General features: G+C 32.3%; 1 pseudogene across 1 annotated transcript; it reads right to left on the bottom strand.

The window, feature by feature from the left end:
* Nucleotides 1-393: 393 nt before the first annotated feature.
* LOC145559093 (uncharacterized) lies at nt 394-18,446 on the bottom strand (annotated as a pseudogene). Its single transcript, XR_014092662.1, has 16 exons — nt 18,285-18,446; nt 17,712-17,849; nt 17,410-17,491; nt 16,621-16,697; nt 16,134-16,234; nt 14,284-14,413; nt 13,775-13,891; nt 13,585-13,670; nt 12,817-12,883; nt 12,202-12,280; nt 11,838-11,929; nt 11,571-11,714; nt 11,440-11,468; nt 2,238-2,548; nt 1,041-1,477; nt 394-751 (listed from the first exon to the last, which is right to left on the bottom strand). The product of XR_014092662.1 is annotated as an uncharacterized LOC145559093 (transcript).
* Nucleotides 18,447-18,703: the final 257 nt, after the last annotated feature.

The raw sequence follows: 18,703 nt of genomic DNA, 5'->3' as shown, positions 1-18,703 counted from the left end.
AATACTCATAACCCATTACAAAGATCCTAATTTCTCTACCTAAAATCCCATTTGCTATCGATGTTAGTATGTTACATTGTTACATGATCTGATTGTAACCCGCATTGAAATAATATTTTGAGTGACTAATAAATTAACATCAACCATACAAGAATCATTAATAAAAGGAAAAAAAACTAACAACGTACCAGGTATGAAGTATCCCAAAATAATGTGTCATTTTTCTATTATTGGATTTGAACTATTACTGAGTACAATAATTCCTCAACAAATGTATTATTGCTATTATTTAACCTTTTAAGTAAGGGTATTTCCGTTATTTCAAAGGTGGTTTGATTAAAAGATATTAAAGTCGAGCACGAGACAAAAAAAAAAAAAGCACTGCTAAGAATATTTAAAGAAGAGCAATAATTCACCACATTGATGCTAACTCAATAATTTACTTCACATTACAAGAGAAGAAGAAAAAAAAAGTAAAAAAGAAAAAACGAGGGGAGAAAGAAAGACTAAATAATCTCTTCATACTTGATAATAATACTGCACACAAAAAACAAATCAATTTTTTTCCCTTGCTTTTTTTCCTTTTTAACCATTAATTTCTTATTTGATTAATACATTGTTTCCTTAATCCTTAGTTTGTAGGGTTGCTTCTGAATGATCCCAATGCCTTAATTGCTGCTGCCCTCAACACGTATTGGTGGTATGCTGCTGCTGCCAATGCTCCCACAAATGGTCCGACCCAGAATATCCACTGCACATACATTAAACATTTCATCATAATATTAGCATTTATTCCATCATACCCCAATTTTAATAAATCCCAATTTAGTAAATGCACATACATAAACACGTAACCTAAGATGACCCATTTAATTAAACACGAGCATATAATATAAAATTGCTACTACCTCCGGATCATATTATATGCAACTTTGAAATTTATCATACCGCATATAATACAAATAATACCGCATATAATTATAATATGATCCGGAGGTAATATATAGAAAGACGAGGTTTTAAAAAAGAGGGGGGCTTACATGGTCATCCCAGACTTTCTTGTTGTTGTAGATAACAGCAGCACCAAAACTCCTAGCAGGGTTAATTCCAGTACCAGTGATTGGGATAGTAGCCAAATGAACCATAAAGACAGCAAAACCAATAGGAAGAGGAGCAAGGATAGGCACGTGAGAGTCACGTGCACTTCTCTTAGGGTCGGTAGCAGAGAAAACGGTGTAAACAAGAACAAAAGTACCAATAAGTTCAGCACCAAAAGCAGTGCCCTTGTTGTAGCCAGTAGCAACAGAGTTGGCCCCACCACCAAATTGGTTGTATGGACCCTTCATGAATGCCTTGACTAACCCAACTCCACAAATGGCTCCTGCACATTGGGCTATCATGTAGACTAGCGCCCTTAGTAGAGACACCTTCCTTGCTAGGAATAGTCCGAAGGTCACTGCTGGGTTGATGTGTCCTCCTGTTTTGTTCAATTCAAACACGTAAACCGTAAGTAAGTACCCGTGTTAGACTCTGGACCACCCTAATATAATTAGGTACTCCGTACATAATTTTACGCTTAATTTTCAAAGTGAAATTATGAGTAACTTTCATAAAGTAGTTCAACGGTGTATAACTACTTACCGTGTTAGATTCTCAACATTAACATACGTATATTCTTTTATACTTGTATATGGTTCATTTTTAAGCTAAAATCATGAAAATATTTCATAACATAGTCATATTACTAAGGAATACTTATCTTCCGTGTTAGATTCTCTCAGTATAAACTTAACTACTTCATTTTCAAACCAAAATCATGAAAAATATTCACTAATTGTCCTAATTAGATTATGACTTTCAAACAAGAGTATAACATATATACTAGTACTTAATTTTCAAACTACTTCTATCAAGGAAAATTTTCAAACAATTAGTTGTCGAACACTAGAACACGTACCCGTGTCGGACACTTCATTTTATACTTAACTACTTCATTTTCAAACCAAAATCATGAAAAATATTCACTATTTGTCCTAGTTGAGTTATGACTTTCAAACAAGAGTAAAACATATATGCTTAAATTTCAAACTACTTCTAACCAGGAAATTATTCTAACAATTAGTTGTCAAACACTTGAACACGTACCCGTGTCGGACACTTCTAGCCAGACTAAATCTAACATAAGCACATATGAAATCAACAAAAGAAAAAACAGGGGAATGAGAAAGAAAACTAACCAGAAATACCAGCAGTGCAGTACACAAGAACAAAGATCATGCCACCAAAAGACCAAGCAATACCAAGAAGGCCAACAGAAGCACAAGGGTCAGTTTCCTTCTTGTAACCAATAACAGTTGCAACAGTTATGTAAAGAAACAAAAGCGTTGCAATAAACTCAGCAATTGCAGCTCTCCAGAAAGACCACAATTTGAGTTCACCCATGTCAAAGAATGGAGCTGGTGGTGGATCAACGTAGTCTTTTCCATGTTGATGAACTTGTCCTTCTTCACTTACTTCCTTTGACATTTTTTTTTTTCAGGAAATAAAACTCGAAAAAAGGAAAATTTGTTAAATACTCTGTTTTTTTTAGGTGGGATTTTCTCTCTCTAGGTTTCTCTCTCTAGGGTTTGAGATGGTGGAAGAAGAAGTAGTGGAGGAAGTGAGTGGTGGGGAGGGTTTATAAAGAAGATGGGGATAGAAGAAAAGATGTTACTAGAATGTGAGGGAGTAGGAGAGGTGTGTGTATGGTTTTTGGATAAGTTCTTAGGGTTTTCTTTTTTTAAAATTTTTATTAAGAGAATTTTAATATTTGTATTGTATTATGGTATGTGGGGTTTATAGAATGATTAAGCTTAAGAGATTTAATTATTACTATGACTTTTCTATGTTGTATGAAAATGATACTAGTAAATGATGTAATAACAAATTTAACAATATGGAGTACAATAAACGTTTTAAGGACTTTTGAAAACATTACAATTTACAAGTTATACGCATTTTGTTGTCTAACTTTTTATAATTTTGAAATTTTTTTTTTTTTTTTTACCCTAAATTTTAAGCATGTAAAGAGTACTAAATTAAGTTAAACTACTCCGTATTTTTATGAGTTTTTAAGACTATAATCGGAAAACATAAGTGATATAATCATATATTCGTACGGGGTGCTTCTTTTTGTCAAGTAATGATGCTTGAAAACATATGCTCATTCCCACGAATTTAAGACAATACAGGTGTACTTAAACGACTAAATTGTCAATTATATTAAGAGTTACTAAAATCAAACTCTATTCCATAATTAAGAGTTGTAAGAAATGATTTAATGTTAAAACAACCGTCTTAGGGCATGTTTTCATTTACTGAATTGAGCTGAGTGAACTAAACTAAACTAAAATGGGCTCAACTGAAATATTTATTATGAGAGAAGAAAATTAGAAATTAAACTGAGCTGAGCTAAACGGAATGAAATGAACTGAACTGAACTGAAATTAAGCTAAAAATAACAGGCCCTTAGCATCCTAGAATCCTATTAAGGTGTCAAAAATATTTCATCAAGTTAATTGCTTTTTTATCAAAGCATTATAACAATATCCAACATTTAAACATAAGTAAACCTATTAAACAGATCCAATTTGGAGTGTTCGAAACAATTTCAAAATGGACCTAAATTTTGGATGAAATTCTTTAATCTCTTCAATAATAAATAATAAATTAATTTGAAAGTCTTGTTGTCCAAATTGTTCAATGTAATTAACAATAATAATGATGATTAATTAATGATATCTCTAACAATACTAATTTGAGAAATTATCGAGACACCTACCACTAACAGCTACTCTTAATCAACAAAATACACTTAACTATGGAGTTAATCAATAAGATAACTAAGATTAATACAAAGCTTACAACCGTATGTATACAAGTAAGACACCGATTTGGCCGGTTGTTCTCACCAAAAAAAAAAAAAGGTGGGACCAAGAAGACAACTAGGCCATGTGATGGCTAATCATCGTGGGTCGGTTTTAAGGGTTGGATTGGAGTTGGTGGGGTTCAACTATTAGCCTGTCATACAGCCAATACCACCCCTTCAAACGGCTATTCGCTATGTCCCTCTATCTTGTCACTTTCTTCGTTTTCCTATTTTCTACTCTCTTCCATTCTATCTTTGCATTTTTATTGTTTCTTGCTCGACTTTGGAACAAACGATGGTGCGTGTACTCTATGTGTTTTGACATGTCATTTTTTTGAATACCAATTTTATTAACACATAATATAAAATTAAGCCTTTTATCCGTCTTAATTTAAAGTCACAACTGATTGCAATAATTTAATGAAATTGACCTAATTTGAACAATCGCTAATTAACAAGAATTAGAGTTTATTATAGTGGTGATTTCAATTATGAGTAGTAACTAAAGGCCTATTCTCATACGTTTATTTTCAGTTCAGTTCAGCTCCTAATTTCCCTCTCTTATAAAATATTCATTTCATTTCAGTTTAGTTCACTTCAGCTCAACTCAATTCAGTTCAGTTCAGTTCAGTTGAGTTCAGTCAATGAGAACATACCCTAATTCTACTTCTTCGTAATTAACTTAACAACTTTCATACTCCGTATTATTACGTTAATTGTAGTCAACTAAACAAGTACGTATAAGTTTCTTCCAACCTTTTTTTTTTTAGGGTAAATTGCTTTCAGGTGCATACCAAGTACGAAGTTCATAACTACATATACTGGTTGTACGTAAAGTGGATAGAAATGAGAGGATGAGGTTGTCGACATGATCAAGTCACAGGACAACAAATTTATTGAATCACAGTATTTCGATGTACGAACTTACCCAAAAAGCCTACAATGGTTGCTACGTTTGCTCCCACCGTCCATGCATGCATGTTCAATTTCTTGATTGATTATTTTTGCAAAAGTTTACGTGGCTGCATCACTAATTGTATTTTAAGTAAGAGTACAATTTTTGCACATGCCATTATAAATGATTTATAATCACCTTTATAGTTAATATGTATACGATTCGATTTGTGTATTTTATTCATAATAAATTATAAAGTTTCAAACTTTGTATTAGAATTTATAAATCATACGCGACTAAACTCACCGGGTAAAACTACTTTATATTTAAGAAATTTGAGTTATATTTCTTGAAACTGTTTGTACCTATGATAATGAGGCGGTGATGCCTAGATCTTCTTGTACCTTGTCTTAAGCCCTGTTCCGATTTATAGGACTTAGCTGTACTAAACTGAACTGATTGAAGCATTGTATAATAGAAGGAAAATAGGAACTGAATAGCTAGAAAATAAGCTGAAGATAACATGCCCTTAATTACAACAATTGGTATTTGGTAGACAAACTTAGAAATGTTAAATGAGATTAGTTGCTTGTTTTTGAGAAAAAAAAAATGTACCCTCAAATTAAAGTAGAATATTGCAGAGAATTTAAGCTTCGAAGAATTATGGAGATGTGTCTAGTTAAACCAATTAAGAGAAGACAAATTAAGACTTAAGAAAGAATCTTGAAACTTTATTTTATGTTGAAATTTTTGCTCAGAGAATAATAATCACAGCTTAAAGTCTTCAAATTAATGCATACTTACTAATAGTGTGACTGACTAGTGTCTAGTGATTTCTTTTCTCTTCTTAATTACATTTTAATATTCATACACTTTTTGTCATTTCATAATTTTTCTTCTTTTAGGCTACCTTTTATTTGGCTTTTGTAACTTTGTCGCATGTCAAATTATTTTATGTAACGTAAAAACAAACATAAAAAATAAAATAAAAATAATAATAGTAATAATTTTATAGACCTCTTTATTTATTTTAAAAGGGAAGAAAAATAGGGAGGAAACGAAGAATCTCTTCCCAAGATGAAGTGGCTCAAAAACAATTCACAAATTGTTACAAACGACAAATTATAGCATGCATGATGCACCAGCAAGAAACTGGCTTAACTGTCAAGTTAATGACAAAAGAGAACGTTAAAATTATAAAATTAGCCACTAATTAGGTAATTAATCTGTAATTGTCCTTGTTGACCATGGTCGTGCCAAAGGAGACTCACGACATTCTATATAGAACTGCAGTCCTCAAAAGCATAATTAATAACTAATCCATCTTGTTAAGTTTATACCGTACTCTATGTAAAAAAGCAAGTTTAATAGTAGAATATTAGGACAATAATAGTAGATTCCGATGCGATGGTTTATGGTTATGCTCGTTTTATGTTTTTAAGATGAATAAGAATAAGATGTTAATCGAAACAATAAAGTAATACCGACACATAATATAGAAGTTCAAATAGTAAATTTTCATTTGAACTTTCAAACCACCTTATTTACATATAGGCCATGTTTGGCAAATGGCTGTTGGCGGTTGGCTGTTGGCTGGTTCACTTGGCTTTATTGACCAGTTGAAATGTTTGGCTGTTTATAATGGCTTTTGAAATTGGCTGTTTAAGCTGACTGTTTATAAAAGTGTTTGGTAAATTAATTGTTGGTTGTTGGCTGTTTATTAGATGATTTGTGGGCCAACAAGCCAAAAGCCGACAAAAAAGCTACTCAAAACAGCTTTTTCATTTTTGCTTAAAAGCCAGCTTTTTCGCTGACTAAAAAGCTAATTACCAAACACATTTTTTGACTGTTTGACCTCCTAAAAAAAACAAAAGCCAAAGCTAACCAAAAAGCCATTAAAAAACAAATTACCAAACATGGCCATAGTGTTGAAGTTCCGCAAACGAAGACAAACCATACAATATCACCTGGTCATACAACTCGTAGTTTAATTAGACATACCGATTTTCGTCCCTAGTTAATAGTACAAGATATAAATAATTTGATCTATCCTTTATACTTTGTATGACAAGTATCTTCGTGTTAGTATAATAACATGGCATTATCAATATAAAATACTCCTCGTTCATCATGCTTTAATTGGCTTACGTTATTAAAGTTGAAGCATCATTTTCAGTTAGCATGCGGTTGGCATCCATGTGCAGCTTCACTAACCAAAATACTCCTACTATGCATGATCAATTTTGTTATACAGTACTCTATTTGTAAGTTTATTTGTAGCACGGGTACGTACGTATCTATTATCTACCTGTGAATATCTTCTTGATTATAAAACTAATGAGAGTAATAGGACAATGCAGTTCAAATAACATACATGTCAACTCTAAAAACTATTATTAGGTAATAATTTGTTTTGATTGGTTCTTAAAATATGGTATCGTATCTCATATACGTATACATACATTACTATATTTGTGATCTCAAATCAAACTACACTCAAAAGATATATTTTATCCAAACAAAATTGGTAGCTGCTTATATAGTCACTTGTTATATATATAGAGTAATACTTCGGTATATATAATGTCTTGAGTTTTAACGTTATCTATTTTAAGTAAAAGGAAGAAAATGAAATAATCAATTGTTTTCGGTATGAAGTACACATATCTTCTTTGTGTGAATCTTTATTTTTTAGAAGAAAATAATTTATTTTTATAAAAAAAAAAAAGAAAAAAAAAAGTTTTTATACAGTCTAAATAATACATTTACAACCTTTTTTTGTTTTTTCATAACGGCACAAACTTTTTAAAAACCATTATTCATTTAAAACCAAAAATAGCTAAACTTTTTACGGGGTATTTGCTTTGTGTAAACCATAAACGGCTAGCTAGACTTTTTAAGACAATTTCTTTTCAAGCCGTTGTAATCATGTAAATCCAACACAATTTGGTCTTTACATCCTTGTAATTGTAACGGTCAAATAAATGTGATGAAAGAAATGTGTTGGAATAAAATTGACCTTTAAACCATCAAAGTTCAAATTGTTAAGGGCTAAATGGTAGGGCTAACTTGCCCTACCTTACCCATATTTTGGCCCACCAATTTTTCATCCAAAAAGGGTTCCTTCACTTTCTTGCCTTGGGCTAAGAAGCAATTTGTTTGAATATGCCGCCAAATCTTTCGATATCTTTTTCCATATGATATGATTTCTATTTAATTCTACAACTATGAGTATGAATTTTGTTTTGATTAATTTTATTTTGTAATATATTTGCATGTGATTAGATTTGCTTATCTTGTATTCATGCATTTAAATAGTTTTATCATATTTGGGAATATTATTTTGGCATTTGGTGAGGATTCAAATATGATTGTTATTAAACTTGTGTTTGATTCTTGGTTTCTATTTTTAAGAAAGAGGAACTAACTAAAAAAAGAGAATAAATGAAATTTTACCAACCTTTGAGACTTTAATGAAAATGTGTTTAAGAATGTTTGTTTTTTTACTATAAAAATTGTCAAGTTGAAGATGAGGATTCCTTCAACAACGAAATATCTCACAAAAATACAACCATACAAGACATTTATTACCAAACTTGTATTTTGATTGTACATTTGTAGTGTTCATCATTAAAGCAACATTATAATACCAGCTTTATTAAATACAAACTATTATTGTGGAATTGAAGTCTTTTTTTAGTACAAAGTCTAGCAAAAGATCATTATATAAGCATATGTTCTTTTTATCTTACTTGTAAAATTATTTAAATATGTTTAGATTAACTTAAATTAATTCAACTCGAAAAAAATAGATTAACTAATGTTGAATTTAGAAAGTTAAAATACCCCGTTAGGCGTTAGCTATAAGTCCTATAACGGGCTATAACAAGTTTATATAAGTTCATACTCCATATAAATTCTTCTCTTTCTATAATTGCTTAATAATAATGCGTCTTGTTAACCAAATAGAGGGAGATATAATTCATGAATGATGATGCGTATAGACTAAAATTACGAGTACAAGTTTAATTTTGCTTTGCATGGCTGGCCTAGAAAGCTCCAACTCTTTGCATTTACACAGCTTAATTATGAAAATCACCCAAAACTTGGCCCACAAAAAATATGTATCAACAATCATAAATCGGTCCAAGACTACTATGAAAGGTACGCAAGAAAATTTATTTGGTAATTGGTAAATTAGAGGATTATAGTAAATAAAGCAGTAAACATCTAGGTATATTTTCAATTAATAATAATTATACGAATCTAACATAAGCTATAGTATATTGTATAATTGAGTTATAAGTTGACTAGTGAAAACCGACATGGTTGGAAGGAAAGGCAGTAATTAGTTGAAGTATGATTTTTTATGAGGATTTCCAGAGCATAGCGGCTGTACTATTGTCTTCTTTTTTTTTTTTTTTTGTTTAGATACTATGCATCAAATACAAATGACAATATTGACAAATAGGTAAAAGACACAATCTTTTTCTTTATGTGAAGGTGAAGTCGACAACCTTTTTTTTTTTTTTTTTTTTTTGGATAAAGAAGTCGACAGCATAGTTTCGTACGTGTTTATTTTTGTGCTAATTCTCTATTTACAACAATGATAATGGGATCACAATCCTATTGGACACATTTAGTCATATGGCTAGGTGTAGAGGCTTAGAGCTACTAATATTTTTGGTGCAAATTTTCCAATTGAAAGATATGTGTATTAAAATCGGTATAACGATTGATAGAAGTAGCATATGCTGATTTCACGATAAAACAATTGAAAAGAGTAACATGTTACTATTCGTTGTATTCTATTCATCTTTGTCAAAATGAATTCTTTAGGTCCTACAAATTTTAATAAGGGACATTTGATAGATAATCACGTTATTTAGGAGATTGAAAACATCAAATAATATACAGATCACATACACGTGTTATTAAGGAACATACAAAAAAAAAAAAAAAAAAAAAAAAAAAAAAAAACAAGAAAATGCAAAACTAATCATGAAATATTATTAACCCGATATTTAACCCAATACACAGTAAACAATCAAAAGGCCAATTTTGATTACATTTCTCTCATCTTCATCAAAACTTAGTGTTTTTTTGAAACGCATGATGATGAACTACACAAGGCCATCAACCCATCTTGTTGATTGCTGATTGAAATTAGAGTCCAACCTTAATTATTGTAGGGCCTTTTATTCTTCAAGACGGCCCAAAATTAAAAGATTTTCCCGGCCCAAAAGTTGGGCCAAAGCGAGCAAAGTGTCAAAGGAAAACCAATGTTAGGGGGATATTTTTTTTTTATTTTTATTGATGAAATTTGTTAGGGGTATTTTGGGAATGGAGTTTGACATGAAACTAGTTTTTGAGCTGGAGATCGTTTAAGTTTTTGCAATCATACACTACCTCCGTTAATTTTTATCCGCAACTTTTGAGTATTATTTGTGAGATATAAAATATTCCAAAGTTACAGATAACAATTAACAGAGGTAATATAAAAATAGAAAGTAGAGTGATTAAATAAGAAATCCAATCATTCTTACATTTATTTATTTATTTGGAAGGGACATTTATACAAGTTTTACAATGAATGAAACCCATATTAATATCAATGTCACGTAATTCTTAGAAAATAAAATATACTTAGTATATGGTATTGTGAACATACTATAATCTTAATACCAACTCTTATCCATATTGTTTCTCTTTATATACTTGTACAAAAATAAAAAAATTGCACAATATATGAACCCAAAATTTCCTCATATAATCGTCAAAGCAATCAAATACATCAAATACTGAAATATGTAGCAGGAGGAAATTCTAGAGGGCAATAAATCTACAAAAACCTCGGCAATGACCTGGTAGAATGGTGTATGCTGTGGTTTACTCATGGTAATAATAATTATATATACATCCATCGTCACTAATTTTAAAAGTAGTGTACTTTATCCTAAGAAGCAGCTCTTAGATATTAGACTTTAGACCTCATTCTTTCTGTACGTACCCCCCACATCTCAACTCTGCTCGGTCAATGGTTTGCAACTCGCACAACTGAAAACTGTGACCATATCTGCCTGTGATAAAGCATTGTAATTCATTCCTTCCCCTGAAAATCACAACCAGAGGAGTCTTCCGGCTTAGATGCAAATGCCCTGGTAAAAATACGCAACGATTTGGATCAACAGGGCTATAATTAGCATGCCTTTTGTGTTTCTACTGTGGCAATGTGTCTCACAAGTAAAAACAGCAAAAGCAGCTTCAGTATATTATCGTGGAACCTCTATTGAGCAGTTGTATAGATCAATGGTTTGTAACACCAAGCTTCCCCCAGTCTCTGCAGAGGAAATGTAGTCGCACTGCATAAAATTAAAGACATTTAGCTTAAAATGCCAAAGTTTTCATGGAGGTAAAAACAAACAAGTAAAGCAATAAAATAATACCAATTAACATGAAAATATGGAAGATAACAAAGAAATAAAACTTCAAACAAAATTTTGTATACATTCAAGTCATTATTATACAGAGAAATCAAATGTAAATGTCTCACTATGAATCAGGGCAGAGGAAAAAAATTTGGACAAGGGCTTACCGTAAAGAATGAGGAAGTATAGTTAATAAGTAATGTCATTGCGAGATGAAGCAGCTTATCACCCAATGAATCTGTCGAATATTAAAATACACAGTAAGATGACATGTACATTATTGAAATGCAAATTTAAGCTTATCATAATTCCAAAAAAGTTAACGAGCATTGTAACTTACAAGATTATTTTCAGGTGTTCTCCAGTAAAAACCTTGTAACACAACAATAGCTATATTTGAAGTCAATAGGACAAAAATGCTCAAGGCATGAACTCCCATCCACTCCAATGCAATTGTCATCCACCGGTATCTCCAAACATCAACCTGCAAAGAACCAATCAATGTTGTACGTGCTTGTCAGCGTTTTATATAGTTAATTCAGAATCTCAAAGCGTTTTCAGCACTAATCTATAAACTGGTAAAAATTCTCACAATTGCGCAACCTACCAATAAATAAAACGCACAAAATATGAATCCTGCACAAGCTGACGTAACAAGGACATAACTGACTGTAAACAGCGATTTATTCAAGGGAATACCTGAAAGTTAAACAGATATAATGTTAGAAGAAGAACAATTAGTCTAAAGCACATACTGGTAAATTTTTTCCTTCAAGAATCCTAAATTCCTAATATATTGATCTAGAATATGTGTGGTCTATATGGCTTTATAACATGTAAAGGCACAGGAATTCTACAGTCCAGGAATTAGAATTGGACTTTATCTAATGAGGTCAGATCATTTAACCCTTAAACAATTCCGGTGACCATGTAGCTAAAAAATATAAAGGCCATTAGCAATTCAAGCGTACCCATGAAAGAAAGGTATAGCCCAAGGACAAAAGTGGACATTGAAAGTATGGACCATCTGTGCAGCCGCTCCTTGTGATCCTGAAAATCATCAGTTTCAGTTCCACATAGTTTATGCGACTCATAATTTCAAATGCAATATTAACAAACTGGACAACTCAAAATATACTTTATTTAACAGTCTACAATCAAACATACTGTAGTATATATGTTACACTCACCCCCACCCCCAATAACTTAATATCCACGCTGAAGCAAACAAAAAAATGAGAGAGATCGGAAAAAATTATTTGTCTATGTATGAATTCAACTGTCCATCATCCCAACTCATCATTATAAACCCTACGTCCCTCAACCAAGACCCTATAGTGTTTTTAAACGAACGCTAAATTTTAGGGGATTGGCTTACGGGTTAGTGGGCTATTTCTCTTTCTAGTTATGGTCCTAATTTTTAGTGATGTAGTGTATTATTTTGAGTATACAAACGATTTGAATGTATAATGTGATTCTTTGAGGTTAGATAGTAACAAGCCTATAGCAAATGTTCATAATTTCCTAATATAATTTGTTTATTCTCCTAATTTAATAATTGTCATACCAGGCAGTAGCCTACTGACCTGTGTTTGTACAAGAATGTGACCAAACTGAAGTCCAATAATGCAGGTCAAAGCAGCAGTGAGAGATCTGTGATAACAATGTGATAATGTCAGACATGTACTCAAAAAATCAAGCACTAGATAGCACTTGCAGTATTCATCATGTTAAGAAAATATCAACCAGTCAGCGAAATATCAGCAACATTATCTTGTACAAGTTTTCTTTGATAGCCAAAAGCCGTAGATATGCAGAGATCATCTATGTAATTCGATATTAATATAACATTGGTCCTGGATATACATTTCTTATCGGAAGATCATTAAAATAAAAGGCCTTTCTTTCTGGTCGATTTTATTTGATAATTAACTGGCCGAAGTTACATACGTAGTAATTGCATAACAATATCTCTAGATCCTATTTTAATATACTGAAGAAATGTACAGCTCTTCTTCACAAAAACTATATCAAGAAACATGGAAATGATGGAAGATGGGATAACCCAGTATCAGTCAGTTACTTTCCGAAAGAAATATGTATTGCTACTTTGAAATAATGTGTTAGATTTCCTAATAATTATAATGCAGGTTCGTAATTTGCTTCATTGCTCCACCAGATGGAAGTTTAATCCTTTAAAATCAGAAGTAAACTAGAAACACTCTCCACGAGTGTGAGGAAATAAAAGGTCTGTGGTCACCAAGGTCATTCTTCTATAATGATATCCAGCACTACAGTAAAATAAGGAAGGTCTGGTAAATTTAATGTAAATGAGAGGCAAGATTTGCATTTACCCCAAAATCCCTTCTGGATCAAAAGGAGCATGGCACCATGAAGGTGAATCTTCAGGTACTAGGCCATTAATGGATTTATTACATACCTGTGATGAAAAACAACAATGCTCATAAAAAAAAGGACAAATTGTGAAACTGCTTCCATACGTTTCACAAGTGACAGTGAGTTACGATAGCTTAATTAAGGTACCTTCAAGTTTTGATATGCAGGCTTCGTATAAAGATGATTAACTCCAAGAATATAGCGATCAATCATTCCAGCTGAATTGCATGCAGGACTAAGGTTACCTCTCATTCCACATTTCACCTGCCAGAATTTAAAATGAAAGAAATAAGAGGCTGCCGGCACTATTCACATACAGAACAGGTGTTCCACCTCCCATAATTTGAGGACACAATATCATTACTTTGCATACTATAAGAGTCATCAAGGATGAAACATCACTATGACTATTTTGTTAGTTAAAGTATTATCACAGTTAGGGAAATTTCATCAGTCTAAATTTTAGTTAACATTAACAATTTTCACATTACATCAATAGAGTTAAGCTACCATTTATGTATACTCACCATTCTGATTTTGAAAAACACTTTAAGTGCCATTTGAGAGCTTTATACTTGCATATACATAGTAAATGACTCATTAATTCCTTCATTTTCATACCAATAATAAGAAAAAATTATGTCACCGGCACTCACCTTGTAAACATGGGTACCATTTGCAGCAGGCAAAGCTAAACCCGAGTTTGCTGGATTTATTTCCCAATCAGGAACATATAAGCCGTACATAAGTCCAACATATACAGCTGACAAAAGCAAGGCCACACACCTGTAAGACAAAATTGCATCAGCAAAAGCAGTAAAGTGTAATGAATATATATTCAACTAAACAATACACACACACACACACACACACACACACACACACACACACACACACACACACACACACACACACATATGTTCAGTCTTCTAACTGCCCGGCATACTCCCAATAAAAAAAATTATCCACACAGTACCATACCATTGAAACCTTTAAGATTTAACCTACTCAATAAAATATTAGTCTCAGTAATATTAGCCACAATGAATTTTTTTCAACACCATTAATAAATAAAAACATATGGCATGCCGAGAGGCATGATCGTCATGTTGACTTACACTGATATTTACTTTAAAATAATGATTTTTCAATCTAAATAATGCCAACATATATTTAAAGTTAACCAGTCATAACACTCCACAGTCTTTCTTTGCTATGCTGGTTGCATTCATGCAAACCTTAAAGAATGCTTCACATAACATAGGTCCGAAGAACACTAACAGCTGACAATCAACTAGGTCAATCCATAATAAAACCATATCACCAGCTTAGTTTTTAAGGGTGCAAGGCGCAAAAGTCTTTGGAGCCTAGTCGCAAGGCAAAGGTGAGTGCCTTTTGTAGGTGAGGCGCGCTTTACTCATAGAAACAAAATAATCATTTCTATTAAATAAAGTGTAAACTTGGAATTATGTGAAAAAGGTGATCAATAGCTAGGGTTCTTCAAATTGAATTTGAGGATATGGGATTTCTTTGTCCTCTAGAAATGAGTTAACCTGCCCGTTTCAAAGTCCCATAGTGTTTAATAGAAAAAAAACTTCCACAATAACTATTGACGCTTAACAGCATAAGGCGCAATATAAGGCGCAAGAAGCAACCTAGAAAAAAAGCGCAATGTAGGTCTTTGAGCCTCACAGAGCTAAGGCGCCAACTCTTGAGCCTCACTGTGCCTTGCGCCTAGGCAAGCTTTTTAAAACAAAGATCACCAGATGATGTCCATGCATAGTTTTGTACACAAGAACACCTAACTATATCTGCTAGACTCAAATTAATCCGGTATTTGGCTCCCCATACTATCTCACAACTCTTTGAAAGTCCCAAAACTCCTAAGTGACGCAGACTAGTATTCTCTCCAACAAAACATTTGTTCGTAGAGATCAACAGTAGTTATTCACACGTTAGGGTTTGGCTCCTAGTTAAGAATTAAAAGCTACTATGCCTACCCGTGATAAATAAATTGTCTATAAGACCCAAAGTATATTAGGTAACCATGCGTACACATTCTATACAGCTTTCATTAGCGAAGTCCATCAGACGAAGGCAAAGCACCAGTGAAGGCATATCTTATTGTGAATAAAACTGTAAGAGATAACAATGCGAGTTTCTCTAGTTTCAGTTTAGACTTCATTCCACACTCAAGTTATATAATTAGTCCTAGGTTTATCAGCTTCTGTGTTAGAACAGAGTTCTCATCAATAAGCTCTATCTATTTATATAATTTAATGAGGCAATTGCATTTACATTCTAAGATCACATGAACAATCACTTAGATTTCAGTTGCTGGTCCAAGTTACTTGATCAAGGACAGCAATTCTGAAACACTAACTATACATCTTAAGATTAAGAAAATTGACAACAATGTGGTGTAGATATGTGGTTTCCAATACCCAAATACTTGTATATATCAGTGTTCAACATTGAGAAATCAACAATACATATTCAATCTTACCACTGCCAGAAGTAGTTTTTTACAATACCAAACTTTCTCCACTTTTGACACGGAAGCCAAATCTCACATAAAGCAGCAACTAAGTACGCAATTGATATCCGCTGAACAAATGACAAAAAGCACAATCAATACAACATTTATTTGTCAAGGTAGATAGAAAATTTAATTTTCCAACAGACTAAACAGCTACAAGATGAGTAAATAACATACTCCGTAGATACTACAACTTCTAGCCCTCATAGTTTAAATGTTTTAATAGCTTCCTTAGGCATTTACTACTGTAGAAGTCTAGTCATAGATAGCAGTAGAGCAAAATAAATGCCTTCTAATTTACGGGGCCCTTTTATTCATAAGAGCCCATAGTTGGCTGTGGTTGCCTCTTATGCTCTTTACTTTTTTAAATTTCAACATTTTAGCACTTGGCAGGCCTAATATAATATAAGCGCCACATAACTAAACATGGTTTATTCTCATAAATTCAACAAACCTGCAAGATGCCCATTGAGCGTATCCTCATAATATCAACACCGTATGTTAATGATTTGGCTCCATGAAGATAACCACCTGAAGATACATACAACAATAATTATGTTCAGTACGTCTTTGTTGCTTGTTAACACATGGGTCTCAATTAATGAGATGTAGTAACTCTTAGTTTCAAAGAAACATTGAACAAGAGAGAAGTACAGCATGATGGTCGATATATTTTTTCAAAATTATAATTGCGTAACCAATACAGGTTGGAGTAGTATAACTTGAAGAGACAAAAAAAACAGTTGATCCAGACCCATAATGCTTCATCAGTACTACAATATACATAAATTCCATATTGTATCCAGGTACATCTAACTTCTTCCAAAAGGATATCTTTGTCAACTTTTATTTTTTCTTTTCATCAATATTATAGAGGTTACGACGTTAATACAATTCTATAGATACAAGTCAAGCAAAGGACAGTTTAACAAAGATTGAAGCAAGAAAACAAGTCAACTACTTAAAACGGAGAAGCATGAAAGACCATCTTTTGACCTCAAAGGCTATAAATAATAAAAGTCATAATCTTAAGGGATGAAGTCACTTTTACAAATATACAATAACATAATTCCAAAAGTTATTGTATCCTAATAATGTAAAAACAACAACAACTTGTCTTCTTCTTCTTGAAATTGTTCTTTATAATAGAGTTAGTTTTTAACTAATTCCAAAAATTTAATGAGAGATTAAATGAATCAAACATGGTAATCCAACTGCAATACTATTGTATTTTCAAATTTACCTTGCAGAAAAACGCCTAACACAAATAATTTCACTGCCCTCATTATTGCCTTCTTTGTTGCGTCCATCTGGTCCCCGACTTTCTGAAATTCACCCCAAGATAAATTACAGTACGTCAAAACCAATTGTTCTCATTCTTAAATTAAATAATAGTACTAAAAAGATGTACAAACAAATCACCATTAAGTTAAATCAAACATTAATTACACCAATCGATCGACTCGTGATTTTGATATCGATTATTAACTTAATACCAATATAAGGCTAAATAAATCATTATAAATCAAAGAACACTTAATTTACCTTGTAAGCAATAGCAAGAGAAAGTCCAGCGATGAAGAGAAAGAAAGGCATAACGAAATCAGCTAAATGCAATCCATGCCATGGCGCATGCGCTATTACAGGAAATATTGATCCTCCATAATCAACCACCATCATCAGCTGCAAAATTTTAATTAAAAAAAGAAAAACTAAAAAGGTAAGTTTTTATCGATATTAATATGAATATTTGCATCCAAATAAATCAAAAAACAGTAATCATTGAATCAAAAATAACAACAACGATCGTCAAATTGTACAGAAGAAAGTAACAAATCGACAAATTTTGTTTTCATTCTAAACTACATAATTCCAGAAATAACAACAGAAAACACCAAATCCAGAAATCAACATGCAAAATTTCTTCTATTTTTCCGATTAATTCGACAATATTCAAATCTAAAACAAACAAAATCAATACTCATTGTTCCAAAACAACAAAAAAATCATCTAAAATCGACAAAATTACACAAACAAAACAAAAAGATTATAAATCAAGAAAGAAAAACAAAAAAACCAGAAAATCCACAACAATGTCGAATGAATGAAGAAACATACGAAGACGCAAAGACCGCGGAAAACGTCGAGAGAAGCGACGCGCGCGGTTTTGGATTTTCCGGCAATGTTCATCGGAGGAGGAGCCGGCGGCGGAGTTAACGACTGAGGTTGTTCGATGTCGTTGTGAAGTGGCGTATACTCCGCCATTAAAATCGAAGGTTGAAGGAGGAGAGAGAAAGTGAGAGAAAAGCCAGGGGAGGAGAGAGAAAGTAGGAGAAGAGTAGAGTGAAGAGAGAGAAAGTTGGAAGAGATTTTTTTTATTATTAAAAAAAAAAAAAAGAACGCCAGATGCGTGTAACTGGCGATTGGAATATTTACGTGATGCTACTATTTATACAATTTCTTGATTCATTCATTCATTAAATATCGAGGAAATTGTCATTTTATCTAAAAATAAAATGGATTTAGGAAAATTAAGA

Source organism: Chenopodium album, chromosome 9, assembly GCF_948465745.1.
Source record: "Chenopodium album chromosome 9, dcCheAlbu1.1, whole genome shotgun sequence".
Taxonomy (NCBI): Eukaryota; Viridiplantae; Streptophyta; class Magnoliopsida; order Caryophyllales; family Amaranthaceae; genus Chenopodium; species Chenopodium album.
The sequence above is the reverse complement of the archived record's forward strand: the minus strand, read 5'-3'. Positions and strand labels throughout refer to the sequence as shown.